This window comes from Python bivittatus, unplaced genomic scaffold, assembly GCF_059951505.1.
Source record: "Python bivittatus isolate LINGU-HERP-01145 unplaced genomic scaffold, Pbiv_v1 ctg000850_np1212, whole genome shotgun sequence".
NCBI classification, from domain to species: Eukaryota; Metazoa; Chordata; class Lepidosauria; order Squamata; family Pythonidae; genus Python; species Python bivittatus.
In genome coordinates, this window is record NW_028277112.1 from 39,115,663 (window position 1) to 39,134,431 (window position 18,769).

The 18,769-nt window shown below is 38.5% G+C and overlaps 1 protein-coding gene across 1 annotated transcript in view; it reads right to left on the reverse strand.

Annotated features, from left to right (window-relative positions):
- Window positions 1-18,769, reverse strand: part of RORB (RAR related orphan receptor B) — a 39,282-nt gene that overhangs the window by 12,567 nt on the left and 7,946 nt on the right. The gene's annotated exons all lie outside the window — the stretch shown is intronic.

Genomic DNA, 18,769 nt, shown 5'->3' on the forward strand with positions numbered 1-18,769 from the left:
CTCTTCTGAAGTGAATGGTATTACCCCACCTCCCTTTACAGAGTAGAGCACAAAAAAAGTAAAAGCTTAAATAATATTTTAAAAATTGAGAAAGGACACATGAAACTTTTTTGATGGGATCTAGAAAACTGGGCAATCTGTGTTGCTTCCCCTTTCTTACATTTTCCTTTACAAACATTACAATTAAAGAAAATTGGAAAGTCTTTAAAACACTGCAACATTTTAGCAGCTAGAAATCAGCTCTGGATCTACCCATTCTCATAGTCTTGCAGAGTCTGGGGGAAAAAATCAATTCAATACTCATTCAGGTGTGGGGTAGGTGAAACTGTAACAAAGTTAGATCACTGATTTCTTTTTCTAAAGCACTGAAGGTCTACAATCTAGAAACCTGAATGCTAGAAATTCTGAGGTTATCCCACCTCTGACTTTCCCACTAGCAGCAACTCTTTCTCTCACTTACTCTTTCTCTTTTAAACTCCACATTTCAGGAAACACAATTGTGGGTCAGATTCACATTGTTTTTTGTGGAGAAGGCAGGGAGTCAACTATGTTGGAAAATTACTGTAAGTAATTTCCAATTGAGTTTGCACCCAGCAGTCAATCCTTATATACAGATCAGAGCAAGCACACACTGCCTTCAGTTTAGCTAGCAAAAATATAGCTGATATTTATTTATTAAACACCAGTAAATGCCAAAACTGTTAACTGGTGAAACTGGGATAAAAGACAGGCAAAAGCATGAGAGAGAAACACAACTGTCAAAAATTAACATTTATATCTGTCAAAAAGCACAGAACTTTCCAGAACCAAGTTCATTCCTATGTGAGCATGTCTGTCTTAGCTTGCCCCAGATTTTTTTCCCTGAAGCACAATTTTGAATCAATTTATAGTTTGTCAAGTCCAACTGCAGAATTATTTCAGATTAAGTAATTTATCCTTTTTCATCTAAGCTATCCTGGTCTGGGCTTGCTCTAGACATGGCATCTCTAAAATTGAGAGGTCCCACTTTTCAAACCGTGCCTTCAACTTCATATTTCAGATGCTATTATTCATTCCCATCTTTAAGCACAAGATTTTCTGGTCCCAATGTCATTGCCTTTTTCAAACCCTTTATGCCAGCTTTGTAGGTGTGAACCAAGTGTTCCTCAGTTAGTATGCTTTAAGTCCTGATGAATATCCATAATGTGTAGGCTTTGAGTGCTGGTCCACTGGTATGCTGGACATAAATTGGGATGTATTGTCGAAGGTTTTCACGGCCGGCATCCGATGGCTGGGGTGGGTCTTCCGGGCTGTGTGGCCGTGTTCTTGAAGTTTTGTTTCCTAACGTTTTGCCAGCACCTGTGACCGGCATCTTCAGAGTGCAGGAGCACAGACAGGAGCAGTTCTCTCTGTGCCCAGGGTGATGTGACCCTTCTGTGGGTATTTATAGAGATATGAGGGGGGAGGGGGATTGGGGGTGTGTGGGGGGTTGGGTTACTGAGTGGCTGCTTGTTTTGGTGTCAGAATCTGTGTGTATCTTCCTGGGGATTAGGCAGGATTTTTTCTTCTATTGAATTGTTAACGAGGGGCTGCTGGGGGTGATTAGCAAGTTCATTGTGTGAACTGTTCACATGTCCTGGTGGTTGAGCTGAGTTCGTTGACCTTTTGCAGCCCCTCGTTAACAATTCAATAGAAGAAAAAACCCTGCCTAATCCCCAGGAAGATACACACAGATTCTGACACCAAAACAAGCAGCCACTCAGTAACTCAACCCCCACACACATCCCCAATCCCCCTTTCCCCCCTCAGATCTCTATAAATACCCACAGAAGGGTCACATCACCCTGGGCACAGAGAGAACTGCTCCTGTCTGTGCTCCTGCACTCTGAAGATGCCGGTCACAGGTGCTGGCGAAATGTTAGGAAACAAAACTTCAAGAACACGGCCACACAGCCCAGAAGACCCACACCAGCCATAAATTGGGATGTTTTGTGACTTGGTGGTCTGGGTGCTCTGTCTCCCTGCTGGGCCCATAACCCTTTTGTTAGAAAATCACTGTGGATAATTTCCAGTTTAGTTTGTGCCCAGCACACTCCCAGTCAACCCCTATATCCAGATCAGAGCAAGCCCACATGCCACTCAGATCTACTAGCAAAAACATGGCTTGATGTTTATTAATTATATCAAAAACAGCTAACTGACAAAACAGGACAAAAGGCAGGCAAAATCAGGAAGAGAGAGGGAGACCTGAACAACAGACAACAATTTACATTATTTTATATCTGTATCTATATCAAAAGACACAGAACTTTCCAGAACCACCGGAAACAGAACTATGGATAATTAGTATGGACAGTCTCCAAGGGAGTGGCCTTGGATTATTCCACCCTTAACTCTTTTAGGTATGTAATGGCAGCTGAATAGAGATGGTAGATGATACGTCCTGTATTCTGCACCATGCAGGAAACAATTTGGGGCACAGGAATGATGCATCCCCAAAATGGAAGTGGTTTGAAAGGGTCCTTTGTTTTCCTCTCACATGTCACTAGTAGGAGCTTCAGGAGAGGAAAAAGATAACTGACTCCAAGAATTAGGCATGTAGGATATATTTGTCTGCATAATGAAGTTCACCATAGGATCATGATGTCTTTTAATCATTTCTTTTTGTCCAACTAAAGAATAAACAGATCACACCAGTAGTATGCTAAATGTTCCTCTAAAGCACCTTTTCTTTAATTGGTTTTGTTTTTCTCTCGAGAGAATCTTGCCTTCTTAGCATCCACTTCATATCCACAGGGAATAGCAGAACTTTGAAGTATGTCTCCTAAAACACTGATAATCATCCTCAATTAAAATTAGTAATGAATTTTAATTTGGTACTTACCCATAGGATATAGTTACATTGCTAAGAGCTCATTTCAGTTTATATCTTAACCCAGTGTTTCTCAACCTTGGCAACTTTAAGAGGTATGGACTTCAACTCCCAGAATTGCCCACCCAGCATGCTCGGGGTTGAAGACCACACATCTTAAAATTGCCAAGGGTGAGAAACACTGTCCTGGCCCAAGCTCTTTTAGGAATCCATTTTGAATTCACACACCTTCTGCCTTTGCTGCATTTTCTAGTACTGACATCTGGGTTCTTTGTTACAAACGGCATGTTTCTGAATCAATAAAAAAGCTAGTGAACATCTTTTTCAGGAGGGAAAAGGAGGACTGTATTAGGAGAAATGCAATTATGATCTCTGTGGTCTACACTCTCTAACTGCCTAACTGGGATCTCCAATTGGATGCATTCCCAGTGCCTTATTAAATCTCAAAAAGACTGAGCTTAAGTTTTTTTTTTTTTTTCATCCTGATAGTCTGTTTCCCTTGTTCCTTTTATTTTTCAGGAACATCATGGATAGGTGCCTTCTGTGATATATAATTTGGAAGTTACTATCAATGAGAAGCTTACTTCAAAAGCCTTTCACTGAGAAGACTTCAAGAACTTGTAATGTTTACTTTCTGAATATCTGGGGTATTCATTCATATCTGCCTTCAGAAATGGCTAAGCAGCTAGTTCACACCATAGTGGTTTTCTGCCTGCATTAGTGTGGTAGGTAGGCCCTCTTGATTCTGTTCTCCAGCCACTGCTTGCAGAATAGTGCGGTCCGGTGATCCTAGATTTCTCCAACTTTATCCTTATTTCTTCTTTTCATCAGTCTCTACAGTGGTTGGATCTTGGGGAGCACCCTCAGTTTAAATTGATGGTGCTGGCCTTCCAGGCTGTGGCCCTTGTTTCCTGAGTTTACCAACCTTGTGGAACATGTGAAGAGGAAAGGAGATGGGGTAATCCACACTTTCTGATTACCTCAGCATAAAGACAGGCCACCCATCATTGTGTGGGGGAGGGGGGATGGATGATGTCATCAGCTGGCACCTAGGCTGCTGGGAAGGTAATCTCCCCTGAGTTGTTTTGCTCCACATCAGAAGTGGTATTTTTCCATCTCTGCTAGTGCAAGCAAGGCAGTCTAGTGCACTTGCTGTGCTTCATTCCTCCTGACACAAATATCCCTGCTCCAGTTGGCTGATGAGTGCTCTGGTGGACACCCCTCCCCCGTTCCTGCCCCCTGCCCACTCATGGCCACCTTTAGCAGTGGAATGCTAAAATGTGGCTGTTTTTTGCGCTCTTTTGTTTTAACAGGTTCACCAAGAGAAATTTGAAATGCATTACTTGAACATTACTGTGGCCAAAGTGGAGGAAAGGATTGAAAATTTGGAAAGGGATTTATTAAGTCACCTTCATGTCCAGCTATTTTATGCCTTAGAATCAAGTAGCTGAAAGCTGCAGGGTGGAAAAACCCGTAGAATGAAAAGGAATTTATTGTATGCTCGTATTATACAGTATCATAGCATTCTATACTATGCATGAATTCTATCTTTCTAATACACTTGCAATTTCATTTCAACTTAATTTTTAATTTTAATTTAATATTGGACCTCTCAAGCCCTTCTCCATCTCACAAAAGGAAAGAAAATATCCCCACAGTCTGCAGAGCAGAAGACACCAACTTCTAAAGTGGTAATAGATGAATTTGGCTTTGGGAACGTCATTACTGTGGGGCTATGCGGAAAAGATGCAAATAGTATAAAGTGAATACAGGTCCCACTCTCTGCTTGGGAGAAAAGCAGTCTTTAATATTTTTCAAGGTTCGTATGCGCGCATGTTCATATGTGTATAAGAGAGGGGGAGAGAGAAATTACATACAAAAGAAAGAAAGAGAAAACTTATATACGTTTAGTTTGTTTCTTTAGAATACATCTGTTTGTCGAAACTGGCACATACTCTTATAATATAACTCCATAATTCATGGGAAGATGGAAACAGAAAGTCAAAACTCAGATTTTAGACTGTCATTCTATCTCATAGAAATCTAGCTGCTTTTACCATTTGACAAAGTAATAGACAATCTCTATTAAAAGCCCAGGTTTTACTTAATTTGAAATTCCCGTAAGTAGGCAAAGCATCACTTTAGCATTTTGTCTCCAGAAATCTGAGGATGCTTTTTCTTAGCTTCACTTCTCCACAAAGAATAATGCATATATATCTGAGACTATGTTTTTAGTATATTTTAATTAATTAATTAATTAATTAATATTTATCTATTTTAATTCATGCTTATTCTGTTTTTACTGTAAACCGCCCAGAGTCGCCCCACAGAGAGATGGGCAGTGACAAATTTGAAATATAAATAAATAAGACATTCAAGAAAGTAAAATAAATCAGATTTATTTTAATGATTTTATTCATTTGCGCATGTGACTCTTTCTTTCTCTTTCTTTTTTCCCTCTCTAAATAATAGATAATAATCTAAATTGCTTTAAACGCATGTACATCTAACTTAGTTTTCAAAAGGATTTTGCAATAAATAGTGTTTTTTAAAAAATAAAATCTGTCTCATAGGCATGCCTTAGGTTAGGGGAAATAATGCAAAATTCTATGTTCTTTAATATTTCTAGAGCTTTCAGTAAGCTTTAAACTAGATGGTCCAGGATTAGCTTGTGGTGGTAGCTCTTGAATTTATCTATTTATTGGGGAACACTCTAAAGTAGTTGGGTATGTGTATACCATGCCATCTAGTCCAGCTGTACAAGTCTCTGCATGTGTGTCATATCATATCACATCATATCATCATGATGGTGACCACCAAGACTATTTTTTAAAGATTTGGTAAAAAAAAGTACCATACTGAGAAACTAATTTCAAAAAGGAGAGCCAGTTTGGTGTAGTGACTAACAGCATCAGGCTAGAAACTAGGAGTCTGTGATTTCTACTCCTGCCTTAAATGCAAAGCCAGCCAGATGACTTTGGGCCGCTCATTCTCTCTCAGCCCTCTAAAACCACTTCTGATGCACATAAATGTACTTTCAAAAAGGTACTTGTTTAAACTCCATACATACAGAATCTCTTCATATGCTTTCTAGAATGTTTTTAAATCAATATTCTGCTAAAATCTGCTTTGCAGTTTCTTAGAAGTCTTCTGCCCTGGTGAATTGAAGCTTCTGTGTTTCCATCTGACTATTTAAGATTTTCTTCTGATGGTAGTTTGAGCTAAGTTTATTGTTACAAATGATGAATGTGCTATTGTTATGTTGCTTTCTATTGCACATCCTTCCACCACTCTGAAGTTTTCTTCCTACATTTCTCAAACTGAAAAAGACCCATAAGAGGAGGATCCTCATGATGTCTTCCCTCGGGGTTTATGTCTGAAGTATCAGAAGCTACATTTACCACTCAGCTATTTTGTTACTGAGTGCAAGAACACCACATTCTCATCATGAGCACTTGAATTTTCTTAAGTATTTAAATATAGAGTGAAGCGACCCAGGTCCTTCCTCTTGATTATCTAGGGTGATTCTGTTTTCTTCTGATCTCCAGAGATTATGCTTCTGTGCTTCAACCCAAACAATCTAATCCCTTAGACAAATTTCCTTTCTCTTTCCAATAAAACTGGCTTTGTTATAAAACTCACATGTTATATTTGTTCATTTTTTCTCAACATTGTCTAAGTTCTTTTTTTAGGGTAAAGAATGTCTCTCAATTTGACTATCCAAAGAAGATATCTTTATCCTTAGTTTGCAAAACAATCAACTTTCTTTAAAATGGCTTAAATGTTGAAACTTTTTTTGTTTTTGTTTTTGAAAGCCACATATATCCCATCCGTCCTACAAGGGTCCTTGGAGCAACAGATACTGACAGACCAGAAAGTACTGAAAATCAAATAATATATACTGTTGAGAGTCAATATCAATTACTGACAGCTAGCAAGGAAAAAAAAAAGTCATGTTGTAGAAGCCATCAGGTATCAAAAAAACAAATACAGCCATTTGCCAAATTATAGATTTCTGAAATTAGCAGTCTTCTGCCACTTGTTAAACACTAGCTTCAAGCCCTTTCCAAAAGTTTAATGCTGCTGCTGAAAAACATACTGATTTTGCAATGACACCCTCTTTTAAATCTCCTATGCCAGCCTGATAGGTTTTATCAGGCTTGAAAGACAGGAAATGTTTTGGAACAGCAGAGTCAAAAAATAGATGGCATCTACAGTAGATGCAGTTATGCCATGTGGTATTTGGTACACTGCTGCACGTAACCTCCTTCTTGGAGGGTGCGTCTTCCTTTTATTACCTTTTAATTCTGTTGCTCCATTAAACCCTTTTTCTGGATTAGTAATTCTTTAAATCTCTAATCTAATGTAATTGGGTAGAATGTGAGAAAGACATAAGATATCATAGAGACCTGGCTACCGTAGAACTAAACAAACAAATTGACTTTTATTAAATAATTTTTTTTTTAAAAAAACAGGCTTACTTATCCCAATAATACTAGTCTACTTCAATACTAAAAATATTCCCAATCCTGTGTTCCAGGCAGGGGGATGTGTTCCCAGGCTTGGACCTTGACTCTTCTTCAGAGTTGTTCTCCTCCCCGATCCCCCTGCTACACTCCACACTTTCTGCTGGAATATAACATGGGAGGAGGTTCCTTTGATTGGCAACTGTACTGCCTAATCATGACAAATGCATCTCCCCCCCTTTGTAGGACTGCCTACTCCAACCACTACTGGCTGTTAGAAATCTTTTAGAAAAACTGCTGCAAATCCCACATATTTTAGAAGTTTGGAGGGCTGAAACAAAAAGAACCTGCTTTTCTGTGGCAGGGCCAATGCTATGAAACAGGTGGATATCGGGTGGTCACCCCCTTACTGTCTTTTTGGAAATCTCTCCGAAGGCTTTCTGCAGTGTTTACCTTCTCTTTCCTTTTTATGGCCTTAGGGCTGATTGTTGTTTTTAACCATTATTCTTTCTTAGTTTTTGTTTGTTTTATATATGACTGTGGAAGTTTTAAATTGTTCTATTTATATTCCGTGTAAGCTGCTGAGAAGTCATTTTGATTGCAGTGGGGTAGAAATGTACACACACACATACACGCACAAATATACACACACATATGCATGTCATGCCAAATAATGGTTAATTATTCTGATTGCTTCCCAAAAATACTGTCATAAGAATTTTTTCCCCCTAAATGTTTTGCCCTCAGGGTGATTCAGCATAAAAAACAAAAAACGATTAAAGGAAAAAAAATCCATCTCACAGTAAGGATATGGTTGATCCACTCCTCCTTGGAACAGTCATTATTGTTCAAAATGAAAAGGAGGGTATTTGAAGGGCTTTGATGCTAGCATAAACTGGTAAGCCCGCAATTGGGAATACTGCCAAAAGTCATTATTTCCCAATTTTACATTGACCTTATGTGATGGCCATGTAATATAATGAACTGGATTTATTTACAGCAAGTATATGCAATTTAAAATCATTCTATGTTGTATAATGTTTTTTAAAATTATACCTACATAAGAGTGGGCATTGCATTATTAACCATATAGAAATAATTTTACTATAATTTTAACTGTGTTATTTTTAAACTCATCTGTCAATTTTATTATTCTCTTTATGCCCCAAGGCCAAATACTTTTGCTTTTATATGCACCTCTCTGCACCATTCTTCTTTCACTACTTAGAGTTTGCTCTACACCACCCCATTTCAATTCTTTTTCTTAGGGCACATTCACATTTATCATCTGTTTCTGAAAGAATCAATCCTATATTTATAACTACACTCATATAAATTTATATTACACACACACACACACACATATACATATACATACATACATACATGCAATTATGATGCAGATAGTAAAGAAAAGAGCCTCAGTCAATGGGGTATTTCTTTCTCTACAAAGTCTGTATAGAAGTAAAGTGCTCTAGCCAATTTGCACAAGTCCACTTGATGTGACATAAGATGAAAAAAGCCCACCTTCAAAGCACAACAGAGGCTGAATTTGCAATGGAAGGGAGGGGAGTGAAGGTTGTCATCCTCCATCTCTGCACTTAAAAAATGGTTGCTGTCTCACTCTGGTGACAAGACAGCTGGGTGTATGGATAAAGCTTTATTTTCTGCTCTTCCTCCCTTCTTCTATCCATCACTGGCTTTGGTCATAATCTTATCAAAGATTAAGGGCTCTATCGAGCAAGGTCAGCAAGAAAGGTCCTGAGAACAGGCTGAGATCTATCACGTTAACATTGCATAGATGCCAGATGCTCCTCCCAAGTGGCTTTTGGCCTGTTATAAAACCCATGGGGGAAAAGAAGCATAAAGTTTGAATCTTGAGTCTCCTGCTGTGTATATGGCTGGAGCCTTACAGTTTGCAGTTGCTGGTTTTCTTTGCATTAACAGCTTTTCTAGTAGCTGTTATAAAAGAACAATCTGATCAGAATTGTGCCTTTTAATCCCTGCCTGCAAGGCTTCTGATTCAAGTATCAGTCTAGGAAAGCCTGACAGATTTTTTACTTTTCCTATTGATTCCTGCCAGTGAAGGATGGTTGGTCTTCAGAATGCCATGCCAAGACATGTCAAAAAACTGCCACAATGCCCTACTGAATTCAGGATAGGAGAAAAATTCTATTATAGCAACGTAGGCATTTTTTCCCTTCCAGGCTCTTTACGAGTTAATATATGTGGCTGCCCCAACTCTATGGAATATTTTGTCCCCTGAGGTCCTGGTGACTTTTAAGAAAGTATCTGTTGCACCATGTCTTTGGGGCTTAATTTTTGTTTTCGGACTATTTTTAGTGAATTTTAATTAAGTTCACTGATAACTCTGCTTCTCTCTTATGGTTCTTTTTGCTGTTGGGATTTTTCATATAGGGTGTCTGAAAACTTTTCATGGATCTCTGCAATGTGAGGGTGGGGATGGGGGGAAGTGTTAAAAAAATCAAGCCCTGCCACTTGATTATGGCCGCTATTTTGCCTTTTCCAGCCCTCCCCTCTTTGGATGCCCCTGAATCTAAAGAATTAGATGGCTTATACCTACAACAATAAACAAATCAATGAGTTAGAAGAAGTAAGATTGAACTGAAGGATATGTTCCTGATCAGGTATGTAAGGAGAGTACTCTTAAGACCTGTCAAACATTTTAGATGGCTCCCACAATGGTGGGAGAGATCAAAAGCTGAGTTGCCTTCCCAAGCTGTAGTAATCAAGTGTGGGCCCCATATGACCAGGTGTGGGGCAAAAAGTACTTTCAGGCCCACTCTATCTGCAGGCCTCAAAGCAGTCACCTCCCATGGCTTAGTAATGTTGAGCCCTTGTTCCTGATCTAATGCGTTCTGTAAATATTTGACAAGGCTGCATATCATATCATATCATATCATATCATATCATATCATATCATATCATATCATATTTATCATATTTATATATGCAGTGTGTCTGTTATAACAAACAGAGGTTAAGGGCTAGGCCTACTCTTTCAGTCCCATTCCACATGTTATTCATTCAGGACCAATTATTTGCTTGAATAGGGTCTTCAATATTGTATTTACATATAGGAAGACAAGCATTTTTTCACAAATAATTGCCTATGAATTGAGGAGTTGTCTGTCTTATATTTTAACCAGGAATTTAACAATTACATTCTTACATTCCTGAATAAAAACATAATAAATTGTTGAAAACAAACAAAGTAGTAAGAAGTGCATTCACTATGGACACTTGCTGAAAAACATGGATGCCTTTGACAACTGACCTGAGCATTAGCAATTGTTTGTAAAGTGTTGCTTACCTATTGAATTTCACCCTTAATAATGACTAAACAGGGCTTCTCTCTTTTTTCTTTCCCTTTCTATTCAGTTACATGTTTCCCTCACCTCATCTTCAGTTTTGTTCTTCTCTTTCTATCCCTGCCCTGTGCAAATATATATTTTCCTTGACCCATCGCCAGTGTTTGATATTGCCACAAAAATGTGAGAATGACCTTCAAATAAAGTAGTGTGTGGACCCCTGGAAGTGACACTTCATTTAAGTGAAAAGATGAGGTGATCAACCTCAATAAATTAATTCATGAGACCTCAAACAGTTTTGGGTCAGTGTTATGGAGAAGGCTCGTCTCCTGCAATGCTGACCCAAGGGCTTCCAAGCACTTTGATGAGGACCTCAGAACTGTCTGCATTCTCCACAGAAGGAAGTCAGCTTGGAGTGCCCTCAGAACGTGAAAGGATTTGAGGCTGGCCACCTTAAAACTCATTGTGGGCAATTCTACGCTGCACAGAAGCCCTCAAACTGGAAGAACTTTGATTAATGCTTTAGTAGAGGGCTCTTCTTGGCCTTTTGTACTGCAAGCTCTATGGGAAAAGGCTGACAGGGGCCATGAAGCACAGTGAAATGAAAAAATACTGTCACTTCACTCTTAGATGGAAGAAGACTCCATTGCTTCATGAAGCTGCTTTGAAGGTGTGTTTTGTTTTAAACTTAATCAAATGAAGCTCCTTTGAAACTTGCATAGCTCTTGTAGTTTATAGTTCCATTGTCTAAATCAGGGTTTCCCCTTGCTGGCTGGGGAATTCTGGGAGCTGAAGTCCACACATTTGAAAGTAGCCAAAGTTGAGAAACACTGATCTAAATAAAAGAAAAAAACCCCTTTAAAATAATAATTTTAAAACTGATTTCTTTTGGATAATTTTTCCTGCACATACTCATTCTGAACATGCCTGTCAATAAATCTCGGAAGAGTATGCAATATTTCTTACATATTTACTTGGGAGTGCCTAGGATTTTAGCTCATGCAGGGCTAACATCTGCCATAAATTGGTCTTGGCTATGTCTATTTGTAACTAAGCTCCACAAGTATCTTAAGCTAGAGAAGAAGTAAAATCAACCTATTACTCCTAGCCATGCTTCTGTGTGATCACCTACTATTGTTGATTCTCCCAGAAGCTTGGCTCAGTGTGCTCCCACCCACCCCCTTTTTTTTCTATTTCTAGAATAGAAAAATACTCCAATACTGAGACATTACAAACACATGGAGGGAGAATTGTGCTGAGAATGCTCATTAGGCCTGCTAAAATGATACAAAGTTTTATTTTCTTCCTCTTCTTCATTTTAGTTTTGGGAAAGGAAAAAAACTTGTCTTTAAAGAGAAGTAAAATCTCTCTTGGAATGCTTCTTTTGTAAGCAAACATGCACCCACATCCAATACTATGCTGGTAAGGATGCGCAGTGCTCTAGCTGAGTCTTTGTGGGGGAATGGTCCTTGATTGGAGGAGGTTTATTACATCTGCATTTCTTTAGAGGAAGGAAGGAAGGAAGGAAGGAAGGAAAGAGCAAATCTCCATTCCCCAAATATGTAAGGAATTAACCAGATTCATTTTTACTTCTCTCTTAAACTCCTCCAAAAGTATAAAGTTTCTTTTTGCAACTTTTGAGCTTGGTGCATTTCAAAATACTTTATGGAATCCTAATATGTCCCTCTTATTTCTCAGGGGAACGTTTCACTCATGACCAGGAGTAATAGATACGACAGGGCTACCTGATCTGATATTGTCTGCAAATCTCTGGACAAGCACTAGATGGCAGGAAAGACTTAAGAGTGTCTGTTTAATCTCTCTCTTTCTTTGCACTTTTTTCATTTCCTTATTACTTTTCTTTCTTTTCTTTCTTTCAAAATTTATACTGTATGTATAAACACAATACAAAAATCAGATGGCCATTAGATGACAGCAGACACATACATACACACAAATATGTGTGTGTGTGTGTGTGTGTGTGTCTGTTTGCTGTCATCTGATGGCCATCTGATTTTTTCAGCTCAGATATGATAGCCTCAGGATGTGATATAAAGACAAATAAAAACAAAAAACAAAAACAAAAACAAAACATGGCTAAAACTGCGGGTTACATAAAATATCTTCCTTCTTCCAAAAAGTCAAAATAGTTATTCATCTGAATATTTTAAACAGTACAGTTTTTGAAGATTATCGTAATATTCTGAGGAATGTTCATCTACGTTTATATCTAAATAAAGTTTTAAGTAACCTTTAATATCTAAAATAGCAATAGTTACTGAAAAACGAAAAGCAGTGAAATAACTTTTAAAGAACTTTATTTCACAAGCCTTCAAATAAAGTTGAATGCAGTTATGGTGATTTTAACTGCCAATGCACTAATGTGCTAACGAGCCCCATCTTCTGTGATTCATTATTTAGGCTACAATCCTCAGCTTGCTTACCTAGTAGTAAATTCCACTGAACTCTGTGGGATTTACTCCTGAGAAGGCATGCATAGGATTGTGAGCCTTAGTTGTGGTCCCCTTCACACATCTTTCCACCAGCCAATTTACTAGAAGATAAATTCACAAAGTTACTTTGCCCCTCTCACTTTAGCCTTCCCTGCAATGTATTCTCAGTCTTTGATGTTTGGAACCAGGGTGAGTGCAGCTCTGGACAAAAACTAGGTTGCATTTTTCTAAACATTGCCCAGAGTCATGTTTTTGAGATGGGCGACTCTATATATTGGAATAAAAAATAAATAAATAACTGCCTAAAGAACTTAGAGGCCCAGAGCCATTTCTATAGATAAGAATGGCGCTAGACCCTTACACATGGTGCTTTAGAATGTAAGCATCTCATATTAGTATTTTAATTAAAATAACTATTAAAAACAAGGTAGGAATAACATGGCTTCTGGAATTCTTTCCAAGCCTCTTATCGGGAGCGGCCATAGGAAGATTCTTATGTGCCCATATGTGTTGGGATGCATGTCTGCACTGGGCAGGCAGCAATCTCTGGAGCAGAAACCAAGTGACCAGGAGAAAGGAGGGAGGTATGCTCAGACTGAGGCCATCAGCAGCGTTCTCAGCGGTTGCCCATCTGCCCTCAGTACCAGATTCAGGCACAGCACTGCATTAACCCCTACATATTTTCAATCTTTGCAATATATTCCACATATGAAGCAGTATTTCAACTGCATCTGTGAAGAACCGGATGACTTAAATACTCACTAGATGGCAACCTTGATCTACATAAGTATAACTGAGATAGATACAAGAAATCTTTAAAGCCAGAATAATTAAATACAAGTCTCTAAGAGGGATCTTAAAATGGGTTGTGGGTAAGGAAGATAAAAGAGGACAGTGCCATAAGAAGTCCCTAGGCAAATCCTTTTGTGTATGGGGAAGAGGTCTAGGATAAGAGTAATTGTATTAGAGAGAGATGTTTTGGAGCTCAATGACACTTAGTAAATAAATCCAAAGTTGGGACAGATTGTGCTTTGGGAAAGTTCTGTAAAGGACCGTGAATCAGCGAATATCCAGTCTGGATCACTGATATTGGTATAGAATTCCACAAGCTTCTCTGTTCTGTGTTCAACAAATGTAAATGGTTAAAACACTCATTCTGTCCCCCTTCCACTTCCCCCTCCTGTGAGAATCCAGGTCTGTTTCTGTGAACAGCTACAGGATCTCTAATGTTGGCATTTTAGGAAGCTAGCAGCAATTCTCAGGTTTCCTTGTGAGTGCAAGTCACCCAGCCAGGGCAAACATACATGCAGGAAAAATGAAAATAGTTTAAGTTAGGTTCAGTGCATTTAAGAACTTTTTAATCATTCAGATTAAAAATTCAGAAAAACAACTTATGTTCAGTAAAAATACATGTACGGCTAAATAAGCACCAATGTTTCCAACATCTCCTCTTTGAAAAGGGTAGCTGCAAACATTTAGGGATGACAAAACAAGGCACCAGGGTCCTTGGTTGCTCTGTGTTTCAGCAATCCTGTAGCACATCCTTTAGTTATTGGGCTTGCTTAAAAGGCGGTAATTTGCATAGTGAGCTGAGTAGTCAAGGCTTTTCTGCAGCTTTAAAGCATAAGGAAGCTTTGTTTAGATCTTTAAGGATCTGAGTGCTATGATCCCACTCTGGAAAATGTGGTTAGAACCTTTTAAACTCTTGATCATGTCTTTCTCATGGGAGAGCCTACAACCTAACAGGGTTGCCATTGTGTACACTCTCTTCCCTTAATTACTGAGTCATTCTTTGTTTATCACTAGTGCAACCAGAAACCAAAAAATTAATATAACTATTCCATTTTAAGAAGCTTGCCATTCTTTGATGTTCTATTTGGAATTGCAGTTTTCAGGGACCATGCTTTCTACCGTTTTTACTCCTTTTTTTAATGCTGGTCCCATTTGTGAGGTATTAGCAAACTGCCGGACAAAGAAGAATTCAGTACATGAAAAGCATTCTCAGTAACTCTGTTCCCATGCTGGAACCATCTTTCCTACTTTGTTTTCCATTCTAAGCTGCTGTAATGTAAGATTGAAAAATAGCACAATGCTTGGCTTCCTCTCATTTCTCATGATTAATTTTACAGTGATAAGTTAAAGATCAATAATCTTTCTTGAAACATTTTGATTATAACTCTTAATTCTGGTATGCTGTTAAGGAATGGGATATTTAAATTATTCTGCCAGCCATATGTATTTTATATATTCTCAATATGTTATTATATTCCCACAATTGCAGGTTAACAATAATACCTTTATTAGGACCAACCAAAAAACTACTGTGCAATATTTTGAAATCTCCAGAATTCTTCATCAGGTTGGGTGTTACACAGAGGAAAAATATTTGCTGACTAAATTCAGAAACTGTTTCTTGGATTCAGTTACTTAGCTGTTACCTTAAGCTTTGCTAATACTGTAGACCTCAGCTAATTAATTCTGCAAGAGAAGAGGCATGGTTTATTTAGTAAACGATGTTAACCAAACTATGGCTTAGCATATGTCAACCCCATCAGAATCTGAGGTAGACTTATGTCTACAACCTGAAGTCATTTTTAAAAATATTCAAACCACTGGCCTTATGTAATAAAGTTACACTGCAGTCTTATACAGTTATCAAAAAGCAGGGCTTCTGAAAAAACAATTTGTAAATAAGATTGTGCTGCTAAAGCAGTATCCATGTGTCCACAGTCAGTCCCCGGGTTAAGAATGCCCTGTGCATAGATGACTCATAGTTCAGAAGGAAGCCTATTGTAGCAAAATTCGAGTTAAATACACAATGGTTCGAGTTAATTACACAATAATACAGTATTATACAATAATACTGTTCTGGCTTACATACAAATTCAACTTAAGAACAACCTTGGGAACGGAACTCGTTCTTAAACTGGGGGCTACCTGTATAAGTTTATCTGCATTGGCCCTACATTAAAGATTCCTTGGGTGAGGGAGTAGAAGTCCTAGGATTTAGGGGATATGGAAATCCCAACATTCCATTAAGAAAAATACTGTTGACAGAGGTAGAATCTTCCTCTATCTCCTGTACCTACCAAATAATTCTTATGATAGATGCATATGGGTGACTATACAATCTCTTATTCACTGATCTGATTTGTACATTGTGCTAGCCCAGTACTGGCTGGGGAATTCTGGGAGTTGAAGTCCACACATCTTAAAGTTGCCAAGTTTGAAAAACACTGCACTTACCTATAATATGATGATAAATTCAAGCAAATTGGTTGAATTCACACAATATGCTATATCATACATCATGTATGTATGCATGTATTTGTATTTATCAGATTTATCACAGCTACCTCACACTAAAAGACTATGTTTATAAACCACGAGGACTGGATTATCACATCACTGCTAAGCTTGGGCTACCATATCTGGGTTGAAAAGCTCCAGATGACCATTAGAATGGCAGCCTTGAGATGCTGGGGCTGCTCTGGAAGGAACTCTTGCCAATTCCCTACTTTTGACTCCTGTGTTTCAAGGGATGGAAGTAAGGGAAATGTTAGCTTAAGGGTTTTGCTAGCCCTGCCAGATTCAGGTTACAAAAAATCAGATGATTATCACATGGCAGCAAAGACTAAAAGTGTTAACCATCTCTTTGATGCCAGCTAGTGGTCATCCAGAGAGTGATAGGTATAGTCTGTGTAGTGTAATCAGCTAACATCCAGCTGATCTGACAGACCCAGAAGAGCTATTGCTTTGTTCTAATTAGTCTGTGGTTTTAGGAAAGCTCTAGAGCTTAAGGCTATATAAAGCTTCAAAGGGGTGCTTCAGTCTGACAAAGATTCAGTTAAATTCCCATGGAAGCAGATTCACAAAATGAAGTGGGGACCTGCTTTGATGTAACAAACGGAATCAGATGGCTCCAAAGTGGTTTACAGACTCAGTGGCTTTTCTGATGCTTTTGAGGTTATTACAGAGAAAATGCAATGTTGCCTCTATATTTCCATATATGGAAAAGAGGGGGGGGGGGTCAGCATTTTCCCTGACATTTAGTAAGTGACTAGCCAATGAGTTTATCACCTCATTAAATTCTCTGCCTATCAGAACTCTGTTGGGGTGGTAAGGTTAGCAGTGCTTCAGGCTTCATTCATTTTCTTAGTACTCAATGCTCATTAATGTGGCCAGCAAGAAGGCTTAACTTTGCTCTCTCCTGTGCAAACAGAATTCTACACGTCTGTGATGATCCTGTCAGCCACTTTGAAGCACTCTTCATTTCTTAGCATTTTGAATATGGTTTCACAGCTGACCAGTCCAGGAGCCCTTTGGGGCAATGTCTTACTTTTAAATTCTGCATGATCCATGCAGGTTTAAGTCTCTCAGTTATGAGTGAATGGATTAACATTTATTTACTTATTTTTCACATTTCTAAAGCTGCCCAGCTTCTTTCAATGACTAAGGGCAGCATATAAATTTAACATCAAGAAACAGACAAGATTCGCAAGTGCTGGCCCGAATGTTCATTGTTTTTAAGAATAAGAGGGCAGCAAGCCTACAAAGGCCATTTTCTTTGGGCCAACCTATTCATGGCCTGCATACCTCTATGGCTTTTAACTACAATGCACTAGCCTACTTGTTCTAATGAATTGACAGAGTGGTGCCAGCAAGCCACAATCCTGAGGCAACCAAGCTCTATGAGGTCAAGCTTGTCAACATGCTTTTCCAGCCTGGTATCCCATCCTGAGAGTTGTTGTTTTTTTTCCCTCTCCAGGGGCAGTCAAGTTTGCCACAAGCTATTCCAATCCACCTGGTCCTTCAGAAAATTCATTGACCAGAAGGGCAGGTCAATGGGAATTCTTCACTATGATGTGAAGCCTGGCATCTCAGAAAATTAAGGGCATACTGTTTAAATGGCTTCTGAAAAATAATATATTTCATTTGGAGGTAGGATACTTTCTGCATCGATTCAAACACATCTCTACAGGCCCCTTGGGGGACAATTTGTAGTTTGCTGTGCTCTCCTTTTTTCATCCCTGTTAATCTCTGCCTTAAAAGAGGCACCAGAGAAATATTTCAGACATTTAGTGGAGCCCTTGACTGCATCTGGCTGAAATGTGGCAGGGTCAATTCCTTCTACAAGGTCTACCATTTTATTCTGCCGAAGGAAGGAAGGAAGAAAAGCAGCTGCAGGCATTTTGATGCTTTCCCATTACTGAATATATACAAATCTGTTTTGAATTGAATTTTGAAGTAGCTTGGATCACACTGGTTTGCCCTCAAATTGCAAATGTACATCTCCAAATCAAACCAAGACTAATTGCCCAGAGATAGCCTATTTTATTCTTCTTCATAAATTTATTTAAATACTAGCAGAACAGATAATTGTGGCTGTATTTTTCTAGCTAGAGAGTCAACTGTTTGGCCTGGGTAGAAGAGTTTTTAGAAAGCACATTCTATGGGGTAGTATACAAGTTTAATAAATTATTATTATAATAAATACAGCAATCATTGGTTGAAAACTAATTATGGCTTTTGAATGTAGCTGCAAGTAGAAAATGTTGGTCACCATAAAGACATCACCTTTCTTGCTATGCAAGACACCTAACAACGAGGTTACACTGCCAATTATCAGAGTCACAGCTGAAGAAATTATGCCTAACACATGAAATA